At 40.8% G+C, this 23,673-nt stretch overlaps 1 long non-coding RNA gene across 1 annotated transcript; it reads right to left on the minus strand.

Annotated features, from left to right (window-relative positions):
• Window positions 1-11,061: 11,061 nt before the first annotated feature.
• On the minus strand, window positions 11,062-16,565 carry LOC122134804. Its single transcript, XR_006153101.1, has 3 exons — window positions 16,503-16,565; window positions 16,344-16,400; window positions 11,062-11,231 (listed from the first exon to the last, which is right to left on the minus strand). It is a non-coding gene; the product is annotated as an uncharacterized LOC122134804 (long non-coding RNA).
• Between the last annotated feature and the right edge of the window lie 7,108 nt (window positions 16,566-23,673).

Genomic DNA, 23,673 nt, shown 5'->3' on the forward strand with positions numbered 1-23,673 from the left:
CTGCACAGGCCCGGTGCACCCAGGATGCTATCTTCCCAGATGTCCTTCACTCTGGCGCCGGGACACCACGGACCCTGGGTGCATCCGCAGCGGAGGACGCGAGCCAGGCCCCGGGGCGACGACTTCTCCCCCTCCGGTCTTCGAGATCTCCACACGGAACCGCTTCTCTCCCCTCCACGAGACGGAACGCGTCGCTGTGATCGTTGGAGACTCCATCGTCCGACATGTCCGTTCTACGTTAGCCGAAGGTAAAGTGCACACTCACTGTCTCCCTGGTGCTCGTGTTCTCAATGTTTCTGCGCAGATACCCGTGATCCTGAAGGCCGACGAGAGCCCCAGAGCGGTCGTGCTTCACGCTGGGGTTAACGACACCACACAGCGGCAGACGGAGACGCTGAAGAGGGACTTCAGGAGCCTGATTGAGACGGTTCACAGCACGACGCCCGCGGCGACGATCATCGTGTCAGGACCACTGCCCACGTATCGACGAGGACACGAAAGGTTCAGTAGACTTTTTGCTCTAAATGAATGGTTATTGTCATGGTGTAAAGAACAGAAACTGGTCTTTGTTAATAATTGGAATCTTTTCTGGGAGCGACCTAGGCTTTTTCGCGCTGATGGCCTGCACCCCAGCAGAGTCGGAGCGGAGCTACTCTCAGACAACATCTCCAGGACTCTACGCTCCATTTGACTAGTAAGCCAATCTTCAAATAACTGCTATGATGGCTTTTGTTCTACCCGCTTAAATGTTAGAAGTACTTGCGCTGTCCAATCTAGTAAGACTGTGTCTGTTCCCCGAATAGTGAGGTCAAAATATAAATTTAATGTAGGATCTAGAAAAAATATTATTGTGATTAAACCAGAAAAACATAAAATAAATGAACAAAAACAATTTTTAAAGTTTTGGGCTCATAAACATTAGATCACTCACACCCAAAGCAGTTATTGTAAATGAAATGATCACAGATAATAGTTTTGATGTACTCTGCTTGACTGAAACCTGGCCCAAACCAAATGACTATATTGGTCTAAATGAGTCTACTCCACCAAACTACTGTTATAAACATGAGCCCCGTCAGACTGGTCATGGGGGAGGTGTTGCAACAATATGTAGTGATATTCTCAGTGTTACCCAGAAAACAGGATACAGGTTTAAATCATTTGAAATACTTATGCTTAATGTTACACTGTCAGATATGCAAAAGAAATCTATTGTATCTCTTTCTCTGGCTACTGTGTATAGACCACCAGGGCCATGTACAGAATTCCTAAAAGAATTTGGAGATTTCCTCTCAGACCTGTTGGTTACCGCTGATAATGGTAATTTTCAGAGATTTTAAAATTCATGTTGATAATACAAATGATGCATTAGGACTTGCATTTACTAACTTTTTAAACTGTTTTTGATTAAAGCAAAATGTCACCTGGCCCACCTCATCGTTTTAATCATACGCTAGATTTAATTATATCGCATGAAATCGATCTTACTGACATAGATATCGTACCTCAAAGTGATGATGTTACTGACCATTTCCTTGTATTGTGCATTTTGCGTATTGATGACGATAACTATATAGCTTCGCGTTATCGTCCGGGCAGAACTATTGTTCCAGCCACCAAAGACAGATTCGCAAATAACCTGCCTGATTTATCTCAACTGCTCTGTGTACCCATAAATACGCATGAACTAGACAAAATAACTGGCAACATGGGCACTATCTTCTCTAATACATTAGAAGCTGTTGCCCCCATCAAATTGAAAAAGGTTAGAGAAAAACGTACTGTGCCATGGTATAACAGTTATACCCACTCTCTCAAGAAAGAAACTCGTAGTCTTGAGCGCAAATGGAGAAAAACTAACTTGGAAGTTTTTAGAATTGCATGGAAAAACAGTATGTCCAGCTATAGACAGGCTCTAAAAACTGCCAGGGCCGAGTATATTCACAAACTCATAGAAAACAACCAAAACAATCCAAGGTTTTTATTTAGCACAGTGGCTAGATTAACAAATAACCAGACGCCACCCGATCTAAATATTCCCTCACAGTTAAATAGTAATGACTTTATGAATTTCTTCACTGATAAAATAGATAACATCAGAAATACAATAACAAATGTAGATTCCACAGCATCTAATACTTTAGTTTTATCCATCGCACCCAAAGATAAACTGCAGTGCTTTACAACTATAGGACAGGAAGAGCTAAATAAACTTATCACTGCATCTAAACCAACAACATGTTTATTAGATCCTGTACCCACTAAATTACTGAAAGAGTTGTTACCTGTAGCAGAAAAAAACGCTTCTCAATATTATTAACTCGTCGTTATCTTTAGGTCACGTTCCAAAACCATTCAAGTTGGCGGTTATTAAGCCTCTTATTAAGAAACCACAACTAGATCCTAGTGAACTGGCAAATTACAGACCCATTTCAAATCTTCCCTTTATGTCTAAAATTTTAGAAAAAGTTGTGTCTGTTTAATTGTGCTCCTACCTGCAAAAAAATGATCTCTATGAAGAATTTCAGTCGGGTTTCAGGCCCCATCATAGCACAGAAACTGCACTTGTTAAAATTACAAATGACTTGCTTCTTGCATCAGACCAAGGCTGCATCTCATTGCTTGTTTTACTTGATCTTAGTGCTGCGTTCGACACCATAGATCACGACATACTCATAGATAGATTACAAAACTATACAGGTATCCAAGGGCAGGCTTTAAGATGGTTTAGATCCTACCTGTCCGATCGCTACCACTTTGTTTATCTAAATGGGGGAGTCTTCTCTCATTTATCACCAGTAAAATATGGAGTGCCACAAGGATCTGTCCTAGGTCCTCTGCTATTTTCAATATACATGTTGCCCCTTGGTAATATCATTAGAAAATACGGGATTAGTTTCCACTGTTATGCTGATGATACTCAAATATATATCTCAGCAAGACCAGGTGAAACTTCTAAAACTATCTAAGCTAACAGAGTGTGTTAAAAATGTAAAAGATTGGATGACCAATAATTTTCTCCTATTAAATTCAGATAAGACAGCGATATTACTTATTGGACCAGAAAACATTACACGGAATCTCGTAGATTACAATCTGCAATTAGACGGATGTACTGTTACTTCCTCTACAGTCAAAAATCTGGGTGTTATATTAGACAGTAACTTGTCTTTTGAAAATCATATTTCCCATGTTACAAAAACAGCATTCTTCCATCTTAGAAACATTGCCAAGCTACGAAAAATGTTACCTGTTACTGATGCAGAAAAGCTAGTTCATGCATTCATGACCTCTAGACTGGACTATTGTAATGCACTGCTAGGTGGTTGTCCTGCATCCTCAATAAACAAACTACAGGTAGTCCAGAATGCAGCGGCTAGAGTCCTTACCAGGTCAAGAAAATATGATCATATTACCCCAATACTACAGTCTCTGCACTGGCTACCTATTAATTTCCACATCAGTTACAAAATATTATTACTTACTTATAAGGCTCTTAATGGCTTAGCTCCTGCGTACCTAACTAGTCTTCTACCACGCTACAATCCATCACGCTCCCTAAGGTCACAAAACGCTGGACTTTTGATAGTACCTAGGATAGCAAAGTCCAATAAAGGAGGTAGAGCTTTTTCGCATTTGGCTCCCAAACTCTGGAATAGCCTTCCTGATAATGTTCGGGGTTCAGACGCACTTCCTCTGTTTAAATCTAGATTAAAAACACACCTTTTTGGCCAAGCATTCAAATAATGCATCTTATAATTTTGGACTGCAGTCATATCTGATCAAATGCGCATTATTATTCTTTAACTTAGGTTAAACTAATTAATTTTACTTGGCTGGAACAGCAGCTACGCTAATTATGTCTCTATTTGTTTCTCTGTTTTGCCACGGGATTTACATCCCGTGGTAACTAGGATTTACACAAGCTCCAGTCTGGATTCAGAACACCTGAGAAGAGATGATGCCAACCCCTCAGAGGACCTCAGATGATGCTAACCCAGAGACAACATACAGAACTACCACATTTTGCTCTAAGTTTGATTGGATAATTGCTGTTAATAGTGTTAATCGTCTGTTTGTTTACGTCTTTTATTGATTTTTCTGAACATTTCTGCCGTATACACATAAACTGACAGTCACCACTGATAAGCTACTACTAAATATTGTAGAAACTTAATTTTCTGTAAAGTTGCTTTGCAATGATTTGTATCGTAAAAAGCGCTATACAAATAAACTTGAATTGAATTGAACTAAAAAATATGAGTAATATGAATATTGAGTACTCCTTCCCTGAGAGCAGCGCATAGTTTAGTAAAATAACGGTAATATGAATTTTGATTACTCCTGCCCTGAGAGCAGTGCATACTTTAGTAAAATAACAGTAATATGAATATTGAGTACTCCTGGCCTGAGAGCAGCACATAATTTATTAAAATAACAGTAATAAGGAATATTGAGTGCTTCTGCACTGAGAGCAGCGCATAGTACACTAAAAATAACAGTTATATGAATATTGAGTACTCCTGCCAGCACATAGTACCCTAAAAATAACAGTTATATGAATATTGAGTACTCCTGCCCTGAGAGCAGTGCTAATGCTAATGCTAACGCTAACTGACTGATGAAATGTCAAGGATATATGAACAAGTTCTTTTTTTCGCTCATATTGGTTTCACAGACGTCGCTGTAGCATTGGAAAAGCGTTTTTTACTCCTGTTACCACATAAACAGCTTTGGTGCAATCAATAGATGTAGCAGTCAAATAAAAATGCATGCTATATTATATTTAGACCATGATTATTTGTTCTGTGCATCTTTGTTCTCTAATTATCTTATTAAATGTTAGAGATGTTAATTTTTTTTTTCATGAAAATACATGGTAAATTAACTTACCTTGCAATAAATGCATCCCGCGAAGCGTCAGTAACGTATCTGTCTGAAGTATTCCATCTACACTTTCAAATTTCCTGACTCCGCCTCTGCTTCAATTTCATTGGTTGAATCTGTAAACCAATCATTTTCCTTTCTGCCCTCAGAACATGTTTGAGTAAGTAAAACTCCCATCTGCCTAATGCATCTGTTTTCATGAGTGGACTGAGATGTGCTAGTAAAGACGTTTAATGAGGACGCTGCAGTGAGCTTGCGATCTCAGAAAGCTGACACAAGGCTTTCAGTTACACACACACACAAAAAAACAGCTCACAAACACCTGAATTTAGCTCTTGTTGTGTTTTAATGGTTGGATTGCATGCAATTGCTGGAATATTTTCTTTTAAAAGGCTCTAAAGCAAGTACAAATGCTGTTGTTGTGAACACGAATGGACTGCACTCACTGATCGGTGCTGTGACAGTTCTCTCGTCTTTCACACTGTTCTCTGGCCAGACAGTCATTATTAACCTTTTCAGTGGTGAGTTTAAAATATTCTAGCGGCCCCCCCAGAGTGAGTTTTTTTTTAAGTCGATCGTTATTTTAGAACGTTTCCCCTTACTGTTTCCATGGTGACGCGACGCGTCTGTTTCACAAATCAGGCAACCAACTGGACGTCATCTACACACGCTTGTGCTCCGTGGACAACTCTTTAGTTGCTCCACTGCACACCTCAGACCACTTTCTCATTACTGCTTACCTAGCACTTACTCCTGAAGCGGCACACGCTCCAACGCAGGTCACCTTTCGACGGAACCTACGCTCACTCTCTCCATCTCGCCTATCCTCTGTGGTTTCATCCTCACTTCCTTCACTCTCTCAGTTTTCAGCTCTGGACACGAACAGTGCTACGGACACTTTTTGCTCCACTCTAACCTCTTGCTTGGACAACTTTTGACCACTGAGGTCTAGACCAGCACGCACCACCCCATCTGCCCCCTGGCTGTCCGATGTTCTCCGTGAACATCGCTCTAAACATTTCCTGCTACAAGTTGAAGGTAGAGGAACACTTCTCCAACTCTGACCCCCGACGCATGTGGCGGGGCATCCAGGTCATCAGTGACTATAAGTCTAGTAACTCCACTCCAACGGTCACGGACGTCTCCTTCCTTAATGAGCTAAATGACATTTATGCTCGCTTCAACAGTGACAGCAAGGAGACGGCCACCAAAATCACACACTCAGAAGATCACCAACCTCTCAAACTCACCTCCACAGATGTCCACACTGCATTGAGCCAGATCAACGCACACAAGGCTGCCGGCCCGGACGGCATTCCTGGACGTGTGCTTAGAGCATGTGCAGAGCAGCTTGCAGGGGTCTTCACAGACATTTTCATCCTGTCCCTCACCCAAGCAACTGTGCCAACATGTTTTAAGTCCACATCCATTGTGCCAGTACCGAAACACTCCTCCCCAATGTGCCTGAATGACTATCGCCCCGTAGCACTCACACCCATCATTATGAAATGCTTTGAGCGATTGGTCCTAGCACACCCCAAAGACTCCCTCCCACCCACACTGGACCCACACCAATTTGCCTACCGCAGAAATAGGAGCACAGAGGCATTTAACACCATCATTCCCTCCAAGCTGACCACAAACCTTGGAGACCTGGACATTAACACCTCCCTCTGCAACTGGATCATGGACTTTCTGACCAACAGACCTCATTATGTTAGGTCAGGCCACACCCACTCCACCACCATCACACTTAACACTGGCGTACCACAGGGCTGTGTGCTGAGTCCATTCCTCTACTCCCTCTACACCCACGACTGCAAGCCTGTGCAGGGATCCAACTCCATCATGAAGTTTGCAGACGACACCACGGTGATTGGCCTCATCAGAGACAACGATGAGACTGCCTACAGGGAAGAGGTACAGCACCTGGCCACATGGTGCGCTGACAATAACCTGCTCCTTAACACCAGTAAGAAAAGGAGCTCATTGTGGACTTCAGGAAGAAGAAAGGAAGCACGCATGACCCCATCCACATTAACGGGATGGTTGTAACGTGTCTACAGCTTCAAGTTCCTGGGAACCACCATCTCGGAGGACCTGTCCTGGACTACAAACAGCTCCAGCCTGGTCAAGAAGGCTCACCAGCGCCTCTTCTTCCTCAGAACACTGAAGAACCAACTGTCTTCAGCCATAGTGTTAAACTTTTACCGGTGTGCGATCAAGAGCATCCTGACCAGTTGTATTACAGTCTGGTATGGGAACTGCTCAGTGGCTGACCACAAAGCACTGCAGAGGGTGGTGAAAACTGCCCAATGCATCACAGGGACACCACTTCCTGCTATTGAGGATATCCAGAGGAAACGCTGTCAAGCTTGCAGCATTCTTAAGGACTCTTCTCACCCTGACCATGGACTGTTTAACCTCCTGCCCTCCGGGAGGCGCTTCAGGAGCTTCCGGACAAGGACCAGCAAATCAAGGAACAGCTTTTTCCCTACAGCTGTCTCCTTGCTGAACTCTGCCTTCTGACACCCCCCACACCATACACACAGACTCCTCCCCCACTTCATCACTACATCTGACCGATTTATTTATTTATTTATTTACAACAAGCAGAAAACAATAAACTTGCTATCACTTGCACTACTGTCTGTTCATCCAGAAACACTGAATAATCCATTTGCACACTGAAATATTTTCTATGCACTTTACTGGCCATTGCAATAGTGTAAATTATGTTCATATGGTCATAGTTCTGCCTATAGTTTACATACACTTTCACATATTCCATCTGTATAGTATGTTCATAGTACACCTATCTGTATATCATGCTGATAGTATTTAAAATCTGTAAATTATGTCCATAATACTTATTTGTATAGTTATTGTACATATTGTAGACCTTGTATATTCTGAATCTGTACTTACTGCTTATTGCATTTCTGGTTAGATACTAACTGCATTTTGTTGCCTTGTACCTTACATGTGCAGTGACAATAAAGTTGAATCTAATCTAATCTAATTCAATCTAAATCAAGAAACTCTACCGACCCCAGTGTGTGTCAGTCTCTCCTCTCTTCTTTCTCTCCAAATGTCTTCACTGCTAAAACATCATACTACCACAATAAAATAAACAACTATTGCGATGCTCGGACACTCTTCAAAACTTTCTCTTCTCTTCTTAATCCGCCTCCACCTCCTCCTCCATCGACTCTTACAGCTGACGACTTTGCAGTTTTCTTCACAAATAAGACAAGAACCATCAGTGAACAATTCTCCACACCGCAGAATGAGGATAACTTCATAACAACTAATGCACACTCTCTCTCCTCCTTCTCTCCACTCTCAGAGATGGACGTTTCTAAACTTATCCTGTCCAGTCATCCTACTACTTGTCCACTTGATCCGATCCCCACTCACCTCCTTCAAGCGATTTCGTCATCAGTCATACCTTCACTTACTCACATTGTCAACTCCTCTCTTCACTCTGGAACATTTCCCTCAGCATTTAAGCAGGCTCGGGTAAGCCCACTGCTGAAGAAACCATCTCTAAATCCAGCACTTCTAGAAAAGAACAGACCAGTATCCCTTCTTCCATTCATTGCAAAGACACTTGAATAAGCTGTGTTCAACTAGCTCTCGATGTTTCTTGTACAGAACAACCTCCTGGACAGCAACCAATCTGGCTTCAAAAGCGGCCACTTAACTGAGACTGCCCTGCTCTCGGTTACTGAAGCCCTGCGACTGGCAAGAGTAGCTTCAAAATCCTCATTACTCATTTTGCTGGACCTGTCTGCTGCTTTTGACACCGTTAATCACCAGATTCTCCTGTCCACCCTCAGAAAGATGGGCATCTCTGGAACCACAGGGTGCATGATGCAGTTACACAATGGACGTGTCTCTTTTCAAGTAAATTATGAGTCCTTATGTGAGTACTATTATATGCACAACATAAAAATAGATAACTAATATTGTGTCCCTTCTTTACATTTTCAGTAATGTGTGATAACTTGAGAAATATGTTGTCAATACTATTAAAATAAGATAAAAAGTAATGGTATTTAGGAGATTATAGTTTTTGCATAATAACTATATTGGGCTTTGTTAAAGTTTATGAAAATAGAATGAATATATGTGCATTTTTTATTTATACACATAAATTAAACATTTTCAAGTCTTTGAACAGATCTTGAAGTATTTGCTATCCTGTGGCTCCATCGTGTGGACAATATTAGCATTGTGGCCTTCATTTCTGAACAACATTATGAAAGGGGCTAATATTTTTTGAATGATTACAAATATTTAATGGTAAGTTTATTGATAATAGATTCACGATTCAAGGTTATTTATTATTTGTCACATACAAGTTATATGAAATACAACAAACAGTGAAATGTAAAACAGGGGAGGAAGAAATACAGCATAACATGAGGTAGGGGAGGAGAAAAAAACAACCCCCAGACTATGCTCCTTTGGGAGTGGGGCAACTTGCGCGCTCACAGCCAACCCTGTGAGACTGCGTCACTTTTCAAACAATGTAAAGATATTATTGAAGATAATTGTATGATTTGTTTATTTTTCATGTAATTTAAGTAATGTCAACGTGACACAAATAACCCTGAAACGACAAAGCTTCTCTGATACTCGTTTGATACTCCTTCAGTGCAAATGACGTCATGCAGACATAGCGGCATTTAACGGCAACAATACAACAGCGTACAGCGCTGACGGGTGGTTAGCAGGACAGGACTTAGGGGGGCGGGGGCCCTGGACTTGAGGTTATGTTTTGGGCCCTATACCGACTGTACACTACAAATACCCTCAAACATCATTATGGAGTAACACAAAATACACAAACATATGTTTTGAGGTTCATAAATAGTACAATTAATATGCAACATGTCTAGGCTATAGTCAGAGTTTAAATGTAATATTAAATATTCATTATAATATAATAAACAGGATGTGTTCTCTCAGTTAAGAGACCAAAACCCTGAAATAACTAAGCAAAAAAATGAATAAATAAATAAATATATATATATATATATATATATATATATATATATATATATATATATATATATATATATATATAAAAAAGCCAGAGATGTTGTCTTATTAGTATTATAAAAGTTATTGTCATATCTGTGTCCTCTTATGTCAGGTTCTTATTTAATCAATAAATTCAATCAAATGAAAAGACATGCTGGATATTTCCAATCAAATGAATTCACTATCCACAAAATTCATAGATGGATTGTGCATAAATGTTAGTTAAATTAGGGCTGGTAATTGATTAAATTTTTTAATCAAATTAATTACATGATGTAGCGATTAATTAACCGAATTAATCACACATTAAATTTGGAGAAATTACTCCCAGAAGATAATTTAAAGTCACTGTTGTGTAAAGCATCAAACAGATTACAAAAAGTAGGTTCAGCAAGAAATATTTAGATTGATAAAATGTATTACATGTACTCTTTTGGATCATGTTAGTAAATGATGACAGAATCAATGGTGGCTCATAGGTTTTAAAACGGCCATGTAAAAAATGCAGAAAAAACACTGTTCAAAAGTTTAGGATAGGTAAGATTTTTAAATGTTTTTGAAACAAGTCTCTTATGCTCACCAAAACTACATTTATTTGATAAGAAATACAGTTAAAGCAGTAACATTCTGAAATATTAAAATTTTAAATAACTGTTTAAAAAAAAAAAAAGAAAAAAAAAAACTGTTTTACTATGATGTTTAATTTTCAGCAGCCATTACTCCAGTCTTCTGTGCCATACAATCCAAAATAAATTATTCAAATATTCTGTTTTGGTGCTCAATATTTTTTTTTTTTTTTTTAATTATCTCAAAAACAGTTGTGCTGCTTCACTTTTGGAAACAGTAATATATATTTTTTTCAGGTTTCTTTGAATAGAGCTTTTAAAAGAGCAGCATTTTTTAGTAAATAGGATTTTTGTCCAACAATGTAAAAGTTTTTACTGTTGCTTTTTATCAGTTTACTGCGCCCTTGCTGAATACAAGTAATATCTTAAAGAAGAAAAAAAAAAACACTTTCTGGCCCCAAACTATTGAACACTAGAATGTATTGAATAGCTTTATAAAACAGAATAATGACCAATTATAACTACATCAGAACGTTAAGTAGATATTATAGATAATTATAGATAAATCAGTCCCCTAAGGGGCACCAGTAGAGCTCTGCCTGATTTCTGATCTTTTGGTTCTTCTGCTCCTTCCACTGTCCCAAGTCTCTTACGTTACAGAGCCACTTTAATAGAAGTCTCCATTTTAGATGCTGTGGCCTGGCTGCTTTTTGTTCCAGCATCTACCTGAGAAAGAAAACAATAATTAAAATGTGTGTGTATATATATATATATATATATATATATATATATATATATATATATATATATATATATATATATATATATACATATATATATATATATAAAACCTAAACAAAATCAAAGTTTCCACCTCAGGAAGTCTCCCAGGGCACTTATATTTTTGGTGGATCTTTTTTAATGTTAAAAATAAATGTATTCTTTATTGATTGCAGAGATACACAGACAGAGTGTGAATGAACTGCATGACTAAATGAGACAATGAGAGAGCAGCGGTTGATTGAGATTGAGAATGAGATTAAGGGAAAACTGAATGAAAGACTAAAATAATTTATTTACAACATTTTCAAATTTCAGTTCTTAACACGTTGACTCACATACATATCCATATCCAATATGTGTGTGTTGTTATTTTATCCCACTTCAACAACAGAAGGCATTATTGAGTACATCATTAAAAATGGTTTTAACACAAGGTTAAGTTATATTATGGCAAAACACTGCGATATTACTAGGGGTGACCCTGAATAGTCGCTGATTCAATGCTTCGATAGGAGGAGACCGATTCGACTACTAATCTCACAGTTGAATATCATGTTGGCTATAAATGCTCAAATGTCTGATTTCACATAGAACTACCGGTTTTCTCTCAATGAGTTTATATTCAGCCTATTAAGATAATGCTGTAAATAAGATTCCGAAAAAGAAGCTTTAAATAAATATTTTAACGTGCATGATCAAATCCAACCACCCCTATAGATTTCAGTTTCACTTTCTATAATCCGAGACCAACAGAGAAGCATCTTGGCGGCAGGGATTTAAAACTTTAACAAGACTCAAATTGACACAGGCAGAGTAAAAGACTGGATTTCTTACAATCAGGTAGGGTGCAAGTGATTTCAAAACATTTCAGCTGGTTAAATATAGTGTATATATTATTTACCTTGTATAAGATGCATTCGGTTTAGTTGTGCTGCTATAAAGCGCTTCATGGCACAGTGATTATCTCTTCAGCCCACAGTGCAAATGTAACAGTGTTGTCTCTGCGTTGTGTTGTGTTGAACTCAGATGGACACCAAATCTTAATTTTAAGATGGATGTTTATTCTGTTGATAACATAGAACAGCGGTGATCAGCTTCAGTTATCACCCTCATGGATATTATAACAATGCAGCCATTCACACTCTGGACTGGCACGAGTCTAAATGACTCTCATTTACATAAACTACATAAACAGTAATAAATCAACACATTAGAAACTCATAGTCTGTACCTGTTGATAACATAGAACCAGGGCCAGCCCGAGGCATAAGCGAACTAAGCGGCTGCTTGGGGCCCCTTGGCCACCAGGGGGCCCCCCAATCGTTTTTTTTTTTTTTTTTTTTTTTTTTTTTTACAATTAAATAACTTATATAAATGAATGAATGAATGGATGAATGAATATGAATGGATAAATGAATAATTCAAGACAAAAAAATTCTGATTTGCTGACAACTGCTGCTGTGTCTGCTAGCGTTTGAGTCATGCGAAATTGCGCATAGACACCTCGCGTGTATTGACAATTTGCGCCGGCGCGCAAGTGCGCGTCACTGTAATAAATGATAAGCAGGGCCGGCCCGAGGCATAAGCGAACTAAGCAGCTGCTTGGGGCCCCTTGGCCACCAGGGGGCCCCCCAATCGTTTTTTTTTTTTTTTTTTTTTTTTTTTTTACAATTAAATAACTTAAGTGATATAAATGAATGAATGAATGAATATGAATGGATAAATGAATAATTCAAGACAAAAAAAAATCTGATTTGCTGACAACTGCTGCTGTGTCTGCTAGCGTTTGAGTCATGCGAAATTGCGCATAGACACCTCGCGTGTATTGACAATTTGCGCCGGCGTGCAAGTGCGCGTCACTGTAATAAATGATAAGCCATGTCACAAAAAAGGATGTTTCCCTCTGGTGCCGAAAAGAGAAAGAAGAAAAAGACAGAGGAGGAGAAAAAATAGCAAGATAAAGGTATGTTTGCATGATTATTTACAGTAAGTTTTGTGTAGCAGCAGCACAAATTGTGCTCACGTCACTTGAGGTAGCAGCTAGTCATGACTCGTGATCTACCTGCGGTTTGAAAGTACTTTTTTTTTTTTTTTTTTTTTTTTTTTGTGCGTCTAATCGTGCGGTATGGGTGCTGGGAGCGGTCAAAATGGATGTAAAGAAGCTGTCATAACGGCGTTTCCTTTATCCCTTTGCTGATATTTTCAATAGTTCGAAGTGTCTGCTCCGTCTTTGAGTGAAGTTTTATTGTTGGATGTTTTGTTATAGGTAATAAGAGTTTTTGCTATGCATTTAACCCATCCGAAGTGCACACACACAGAGCAGTGAACACACCACACACTGTGAACACACACCCGGAGCAGTGGGCAGCCATTTATGCTGCGGCGCCCGGGGAGCAGTTGGGGTTCAGTGCCTTGCTCAAGGGCACCTAAGTCGTGGTATTGAGGGTGGAGAGAGCGCTGTACATTCACTCCCCCCACCCACAATTCCTGCCGGCCCGAGACTCGAACTCACAACCCTTCGATTGGGAGTCCGACTCTCTAACCATTAGGCCACGACTTCCCCGACTTCCCCGGTCCGACTCTCTAACCATTAGGCCACGACTTACCCCCCCCCCCCCCCCAAAAAAAAACAATTCTGCATAAACCGTAATTTAACCCTAAAAAGAACTTAAAGGTATATCAGAATATTTATTTATTGCTATTTTATGTCATGATATAAATAATAAAATTTCGGGGTTTTTTCAAATGACTTGAACATTGAATTAATGTTTGTGAATACATAGTTTTTAGTTTTTTTGTACATTAACATTTGTATTGTACATTTATTAATATACATAATTTATCAATGTTTATATATATATATATATTAACATTGATAAATTATGTATTGCGTGTGTGTGTTGTTTGTGTGTGTATAGCCTACCTTTCGACTAATAGTGACCCTGACTATTGCTGTATTCATTTTCAAGTTAAATCTATTATACAATTTCTGTACAATTTAAAGGCAAATCACTCCAAAACTCAATGTGCAGTCTCACTCTTTTTCTCATAAAAAGCACTTACTTGTAAAAAGCTTTCCTTAAAAGGTTTGCTCATTTTTCCAATTGATTAATTTTAACAGTGACCCTGAATATTACTGAATTATCATTTACTGTATAGTTTTGGAGAAAATTAATGGCAAAATCACTCCAAAAAAGTGCATTATAGCAGTTGCACCATTACCCATTTTCAAACACTCATAAAAATCTTTGCTTTATAGGTTTGCTCATTCTTTCAGTTGATTCCTGTTCTTGTGATCCTGATTATTACTGTCTTAATTTCAAATATTTTTACTGTGTAAAAATTAATGGCAAATTCACTCCAAAAAACAAAGTGCATTCTAGCAGTTGGACCATTTCCCATTTGAAAATTATTTATTTCATGTTTTGTGACAGTTTGTATTCAGAAGTTTAAGAGTAAAGTATTTTATTTAAGTATTTTTTTTTATTATTTATTTTGTATTAGTACATAACCTCACTGTATTCATTTATAATGTAACATTATAGCGTGACATTTGTGTCAATAATCTTCAAGCACAGATGACTCCGCATGGTGGGAGGGGGCCCCCCAAATCAAATTCTGCTTAGGGCCCCCAAGAGGCTCGGGCCGGCACTGCATAGAACAGCGTTGATCAGCTTCAGTTATCACCCTCGTGGATATTATACTGGAGGTGAACATTAAACTTGATATTACAATACATATAACAGTGACACAAACCCAAATCATATAACATACTTCTAAACACACATATAATTCAGTATTAACCTATAAAATGATTATAGAATTACTAAAATATATTTAAGACATGGAGCACTCACACAATGCGGCCATTCACACTCTCGACTGGCACGAGTCTAAATGACTCTACCGGAACCAGTTCATCATCCTACCAGATCTGGGCGGAGAGTGCAATTAAAGGGGCCATACATGAAAATAAATGCAGCAAGTGGAAGCACATATTTGACCTGTTACACGAGCAGGACAAACAACAATGCATAATATTAAGAACTATGACTGGGACTGTCATACACATAACATTATAATGAGAACACTATTATAATAAAACGCTGTGAATTTTTAGAGTTTAGTTGCTGTGTTTCTGCACGTTGTTGCGTGAAGTACGCGTTCACAAAAGGAGTTCATTTTGAGCCGCACAGACACGTTCATGCATTCGGGGAATTTTGTGCAGATAGCCTATACGTAGAATATTAACGTTATGTTGTATAAATGACAAAGCGTATTCTAAATGAGATAAATGATGAGTTAAATCCCATTAATTAAATACCTGCTATCAAACACTTCATTCTACTGGTCATCAAAAATCCAGAACATTAATAACTACTGTCATATACATGACGTTATAATGAGAGCACTATTATAAAAAAAAAAAATATATATATATATATATATATACGCTTTGGATGTCCACCTACTGTAGTTAACATTAAACATCAGCGAAACTAAGAACTCACAATATATATATATATATATATATATATATATATATATATATATATATATATGTATATATATAGTGAGTTCTTAGTTTCGCTGATGTTTAATGTTAACTACGTATCTTTTAATCAGAACATTATTTTTGCATCTGCGAGGCATCCGTTTCACATTTTACCTGTGCGTTAATGTCAGTAATTATGGCTGTCGAATGTCTGACTTGACTGATGTTATTGTATTTTGACTCCGCCCCCAAACATATGATTCGACTATCGGCAAGATAAGAAAATTCCAATTCATAAAATCCTTAGTCAGGGACACCCCTAAATATGACCACTTTTATAAACTTACGTTACGATGTTCGTTGGGTTTGAGACTATGTCCCAAGAGGCTGTCTGAGTCACAGATAAAATAGCTTATTATTGTAATACAGTAAGTAAGTAATACAGGTAAGTTATGATGACAGACCTTTAATTTTTTGAAAAACGAGCCCTTTAAGAAATAACTAATGACTTTAACTTGATGCATGAATATGCAGCTTTAAATAAATTGAAGTCTACTTACATGACAAAAGAAGCAGTGACCTGTTCCTGGTGACTCTTTATCTGCATCTGACACAAACTAAATGGAGAAAGAGAAGAAAAATCAATGAATATCAGTGAAATATTGCATATATCAATACAAATTAAAATGTATTTTTATTTTGCTAGGTTGATCACTTACAACAGTGGTGTCCTGGAGGACCAGCATCCTGCAGAATTTATCTCCAGCCTGTCCACACACCTGCTTGGAAGTGTGTGGTGATCCTGAAGACCTTGATCAGCTGCTTCAGCAGTACAGGATTGGGGCTGGAGCTTAACTCTGCAATCAGGACTAGATGGCAATCAATACTCAATCAATACTCAAAAGAGAGAAGACAAACATTATCTTAATGGTTTAAAACTAAAGTTGAAAAAAATATTTAATATATGGTTTAATATCTGAGAATGGAAAAGGGAGAAAAAAAATCTGTTAAATATTGCATAGGTTTGTATGATTGAACATGCAAATTACCTATACAGTCAAGAGAAATCATAATTAAATGAATAAGTTACCTTAATATTTTCTAGGCTATATTTTACATTCACTATATATTTTCATAATTGTTAAACTATCGATGGCTGATGGCAGCCATACATTACTGATAACGAGATTTAATAAGCGTGTGTAGCCGAGGTATAGTATTATGCTATATAATCCGTGGTTTATGTTGCTATTTAGGACTTTATAACAGAGACATTATACGGACTTAACTCCATTAACGACAGACTATGTAACGTTAGACCTAACGTTACTGCTCGCTGTTAAGTAACGTTAATTAAAACAACAACAAAACAGAAAAGGAAAATAAACCTAATTTACACCAAAATGGATGTTAAAAAATTAATTTAATGAATTCATGTGCAATTTGAAAGGATATTACCAGAGACTGTTACCTCAGAAACCAATCTGAAGGGGCTAAGTTAAGTTAGTCGGCTGTTATAACCGTTTAAAAACGCCACAAGCAACACTGATAATCAAAAAATGTCTATAAATGCTGATCCCAATGCATCTTTTTCATTATCAACATGGATATTAAAATCACTAACAATTAAAACTTTATCTGCAGCCAGCACTAACTCGGATGTAAAATCAGCAAACTCTTTAATAAAGTCTGTATGGTGCCCTGGTGGCCTGTATACAGTAGCCAGTACAAACAACACAGGGGATTTATCATTAACATTTGTTCCTCTGGTTAATGTTATATGAAGCACCAATACTTCAAGTTATACTTGAAGCCTGCCCTCTGAGAAATCCTGAAAACATTGTTATAAATTGAAGCAATTATAACAGTAATCATCAGGTTTTAGCCAGGTTTTTGTCAAACAGAGTGCATCTAGATTATGATCAGTGATCATATTATTTACAAAAAGTGCTTTCGTAGAAACGGACCTGATATTTAATAAGCCAAGCTTTATCATTTGTTTATCCGTATTGCATCTGTCTTTTATTTGTTGAACCTCCATTAAATTGTTGCTCTTAAATTGGTTCGGACGTTTTTTGTATTTTCGAGTCCGGGTAACAGACACAGTCTCTATAGTGTGATATCTAGGTGAAAGAGTCTCTATGTGCTGAGAATTAACTGACTTCTGTGACGTGAGGCGGCTAGCAGACGGTCGGTTTAGCCAGTCTGTCTGCTTCCTGACCTGGGCCCCAGTTAGTCAAGTACAAACTGTAAGACTATGTGCCATATTTCTAGAGAGAAGAGCAGCACCACCCCAGGAGGGATGAAGATCATCTCTTTTCAACAGGTCAGGTCTGCCCCAAAAGCTCGTCCAATTGTCTATGAACCTATGTTATTCTGCGGGCACCACTTAGACATCCAGCCATTGAGTGATGACAATCGGCTATGCATCTCATCACCACGGTAAGCAGGGAGGGGACCAGAGCATATTACAGTGTCTGACATCATGCTTGCAAGTAAACACACCTCTTTAATGTTATTTTTAGTGATCTCCGACTGGCGAAGTCGAACATCATTAGCGCCGACGTGAATAACAACCTTACTGTATTTACATTTAGCATTAACCAGCACTTTTAAATTTGCTAAGATGTCAGGTGCTCTGGCCCCCGGTAAACATTGGACTATGGTGGCTGGTGTCTCTATTTTCACGTTCCGTACAATAGAATCGCCAATAACTAGAGCACTTTCATCAGGTTTCTCAGTGGGTGCTTCACTGAGTGGGGAGAACCTGTTTAATGTTTTGATCGGAACAGAAGAGTGTTGTTTAGACCCACGACTATGCCGCCTCACTGTCACCCAGTTGCCTTGCTGCAAAGGCCCTGTTCCCGGAACCGAACAATGTACAGGATTCCCTGAGCTAGACGCATCCAAAGCCGTATCTAGAGCCCTCACATTCTTACTGTCACACTCTTACTGTTTGGATGCGTGTCTCTAAGTCTGAAATCTTCTCTGTCAGCCTAACTGTTTCCCTCCATTTATCACATGTGAATCTCTCGTCAAACTATACATGTGGCAAGCAGTGCAAATAACAATAGCAGGAGAAGCCATTACTCACCATGCTTGATGAAAGATTCTTACCACAGTTGTTTGAGGAACTTGTGAAAAACCGGAGAGAGAGAGAGAAGCAAGAGAGAGGAGAGGAGAAAAGAAAACAACAATAGGCACAAATGGAAACGCTAATGACAAGCTAACGAGTGCTAACACATGCAGGTGCACTGCACTCGCGGATTTAAAATAAAAGTGTACGATCAAATTAATCAGATTAGATTGATAGATAATATCAGAAATATGGTGGGAATTAAGTTGTATTTTATCACTTTAAACAAGAGAGAGTGATAGTAAGATAAAGATTCTACAGAAAAACAAAGCTACACGGAGCTACGATCACAAAACTGCAGCGAGGCAAGCAGGGAGCAGGAATAACACTGTCCAACAGCGACACCCAGTCCAAGTCAAGTCAGAGTCTGCTCCAGTGTCTTCTCCAGCCCCTGAGTCCGCTCATTTGATCAAGTTCAGTCCAGAATCCACCACAGTCCAAACTAATTCAAAGTCTGTTACAATTCGAGAGTTTAGTTCCGAGTCCGCTCTGACCCCAGAATTCAGTAAAGAGTTTGTTCTGGAATTCAGTAAAGAAATGCATTAACAAGAACAGTAGTGTGCTATTTATGGAGTCTATATCTTTAACACGAAGCAGACTCTGTTGATCTTCTCCTTGATTCCTTTAACTCAAAAATTAAGAATTTTATTGATGATATTATGCCTGTAATTGTCGAAAAGAAAATTAGCAGACAGAAATTAGTTTGGAGAAAATCAATAGCAGTTCAGAGTATGAAAAGACTGTGGCGGAAAACGAAACTTGAAATTCACTATAGCATCTATAAAGACAGCCTTCATGCTTTTAATATGAAACTAGCCACAGCTAGACAGAGTTTCTTCTCAAACCTTCTAAACAGTAACTTAAACAACACTCGTACTCTTTTTGCTACTGTTGAGAGACTGACAAACCCCCCAAGTCAGATTCCCAGTGAAATGCTCTCAGACAGCAAATGCAATGAGTTTGCTTGCTTCTTTTCTGAGAAGATCCTCAATATCAGGAAGGCGATTAGCACATTTTCAAGTAATTTTTGAAGCAATTGGTAGCAAAATTTTGTGGTGGAAAGAGTACTGAAAATTTGTACTTAAGTACAAGTACTGTTACATTGCTGAAATAATACTCAATTACAAGTAAAAGTACTGGTGTCAAAAACTACTTAAGTAAAAGTACAAAGTACTCCTATCAAAAACTACTCAGAGTACTAATTACTAGTTCCCTTTCATAGGTCACTTCGATGCTGCGGTGACGTCACCGTATGGGAACACCTTCGGTGTGACGAATGTCTGAAGCCCTATACCATCTCGCCAATCCTATTGGCCAAATAGCGCTTGGCACCGCCCTACGCATGCGTACGCATCGTATACCCGGGCGCCGCGCGCTATTTCGCTCAGATTTCATTTTCCTTCAGGAAAGAGAATCATCTGTGCCCTGGAATCATCTCGCGTTCATAGCGGTTTTCTCGAGCAGTGTTAACTCCTCTTCGCGGACGCGATGAGCTTTCGAAAGTGCAAGGAACCGTGTACCAGGTTCATCACTAAGGGAGACACTCACGAAAGGTGTGTAGTCTGTTTGGGATTACATCACGCGCAGTCTGCGCTTAGTGGCCTTTCCTCTTGTCCCCACTGTGATGGCCTGCGACTTAAAGTACTGCGCTCGAGGGTAGAAGTGTTTTCCAAGGTCGCCCCCGCGTCTAACCCCCGCCGTGTCGCTTCTGCGGCTGCCGAGGCACCGCACGAGGCGATGGCTTGGGGAGACATGTGCGACCTCACTTACGACGACAGCGCGGCGCTGGAGTTTTCTCCACATCGCTCGCTCTCCCCTACCCGAGTGCAGGATGCCACCTTCTTCGAACCCGTTGTGTTCTCGGACGGGGGTTTACAGCCCACCCCGGAGGCATACGATGCTATCTCCTTCGGTTGTGGGCAGTTCGACGACGACGTCTTATCCACCGCGGCTTCGGAGTCTGAGGACTTCGTGGCAGATACGGACAGCCCTCTCCCTCCTAGCGGACAGGAGAAGCGCGTCTCTCCCTCCTACAGCGAGCTGTTGGATGTGGTCTCTCGTGCGGTGGGTAAGCTGGGACTGGACTGGGAGGTTGAGAAGGCCGAGGCCCAACCTTCATCTAAGCTGGACGACCGTTTTTTGACTAGTCGTGCTCCTGCGCAGCCCCGTAGGCCCCTGCCTTTTTTCCCGGACCTCCACCAGGAGGTTTCGAGGTCCTGGAAGCAGCCCTTACTCGGCGCGCATCACGAACGCTGCGGCTGCGGATTTCGCCACCATTTCAGATATGGCGAACCGTGGCTATACAGCGATGCCTCCGGTTGAGGAGACTCTCGCCGAACATCTGGCGCCTAATTCGGCCACGGCATGGAAGTCTCGCCCCCTCCTTCCTTCGAAGGCGTGTCGAGTCACGTCTAGCCTCGTCGGGAAATCTTACATGGCTGCTGGCCAGGCGGCCGCATCGCTCCACTCTATGGCGGTCCTCCAGGCCTACCAAGCGGAGCTTTTAAAGGATCTCGACGAGGGGGAGGGCATCACACCCGAGGCTGTGAAAGAGCTGCGTCGAGCAATGGATTTGGCGCTACGCGCTACCAAACATACTGCTCGGGCAGTGGGCCGTTCCATGGCTGGTTTGATTACGGTCGAGCGCCACCTTTGGCTGAATCTCACCGATATCAAAGAAAAGGATAAATCTTTTCTCATGGACGCGCCCATTTCTAAGGACGGTTTGTTTGGAGAGGCAGTTACGTCGGTGGTGGATAAATTTAGGGCAGCGAAACAGCAATCAGCCGCTTTCCGCCAGCTGATTCCACGCAGACCCAGAGAGACTGAACGGCGGCAGGCGCCGCGCGCGGTCTCGTTCAACCTCTTCAAACCGCCAACGGGCTGCCTCACGGGAAGAGCCTTCGCCTATGGCGCCCCCTCGTAAGGACTGGGGTCCTAAGGCTTTTCCACCAGCTCGCCTGCGACAGCGGAAAAGATTAGACCTGAGTTCGACGGCTAATGCCTCTCGCTCTCGGGCTCCTAATAGCAGCTCCTGATATTCTCGCTGCTTGCCAGGGACTGTGCCCTCCGCTAGAGAGCGCTATTGGACCGTTTTGCGCATCCAACCCTCTCACTGCAGTCCCCACGCTCTAACATTGACTGTCTCGCCGCAAAAGGCGTTTCGAGCAGCATTGGATCGAGCAACCATGTCAGGCGTTTCCTCAGACACTCTGCGCGATTCAGCCTTCAGAATCCGAGGAACGTTACAAGGGTCTGGCAAAGACGGCCCGTTTATGACGGCTCATACAGTCGCCGCTTTTTCGCTAGCGGCAGAGCCCGATGTTCATCTTGTTGGATTAATTCCTGCCGTGGACACGCTTCAGGATTATACACAACGAGATGCAACGGATTTGACGCACGCGCTTCCCCGGCTTACGGACGCCGCGAGCTTTCCGTATTCGGGCATGTTAACGCGTATGAAAACGCTGAAAAAGGCGGAAACCTTGAAACCACTGACGCTATTTCGGGCCGCGTGGGAACGCTTGCCCGGCATTTCGCAATGGGTGTTACGCACGATTCGTCTCTGATACACCATTCAGTTTCGAAAAGGCCCGCCTCCTTTCCGCGGAATTCTTCCCACGGTTGTGAAACCAGAGGAAGTCGCGGTGCTGCGGCAAGAAATGACAGCTCTGCTGAAGAAAGGGGCTATAGAAGAAGTACACCCCTCTCAGATGGAGTCAGGTTTTTACAGCCGCTATTTTGTTGTACCAAAAAAAAGGGGGCGGTTTGCGATCCATATTGGATCTACGCCGTTTGAATCTTGCACTCAGGACGAAGCAAATTCAAGATGTTAACGGTAAAGTCCATTTTGTCTCAGATTCAACCAAACACTTGGTTTGTCACGATCGATCTGAAGGATGCATATTTTCATATTCAGATCATCAAGAGACACAGGAAGTTCCTCAGATTCGCTTTAGAGGGCCAAGCGTATCAATACCGTGTTCTTCCGTTCGGCTTAGCCCTGGCTCCCCGAACTTTTTCAAAATGCATGGACGCAGCTCTGGCCCCGTTGCGGCTCCAGGGCGTTCGTGTGTTGAATTACTTGGACGATTGGCTGGTGCTAGCTCAATCACAGACTCAAGCACTCTCTCACCGAGATTTAGTGCTGAATCATTTAAGCAGCCTGGGCTTATGCACGAATTTCCAGAAGAGTGTTTTAATCCCCTCTCAACGGTTAACCTTTCTGGGAATAGATTTGGACTCTCGCGCGATGACAGCCAGACTATCTCTCCCGCGCGTTCAGTCTCTCACGTCATGCGTGCGTCACTTCAAAGTAGGCCGCACAGTGACGGTGAGTTTGTGTCTCAGGCTGTTTAGGTCTGATGGCAGCGGCATCCCCTGTAATTCGTCTGGGCTTACTTCACATGCGCCCTTTTCAGTGGTGGACGAAAAGTCAGAACATTTCACCCCGTTGTTTTCCGCATCGTACGATTTCGGTGACACGGAGGTGTGTTATGTCAATAAAACAGTGGATGTCAACCGAGTTCCTTCTAGCCGGAGTTCGGCTGGGGATTTGTGCTTCCCGAGAGACTGTCACGACGGACGCGTCTTTGACCGGTTGGGGAGCTGTTTGTCAAGGGCGCCCAGCTCATGGAGTGTGGACAGCGACACAACGCGGTTGGCACATAAACAGGTTGGAACTACTGGCAGTTTTTTTCTAGCTCTCCAGTATTTCTCAAATCTGCGGACCGGCCGTCATGTACTACTCAGGT

Source organism: Cyprinus carpio, chromosome A21 (assembly GCF_018340385.1).
Source record: "Cyprinus carpio isolate SPL01 chromosome A21, ASM1834038v1, whole genome shotgun sequence".
Classification (NCBI taxonomy): domain Eukaryota; kingdom Metazoa; phylum Chordata; class Actinopteri; order Cypriniformes; family Cyprinidae; genus Cyprinus; species Cyprinus carpio.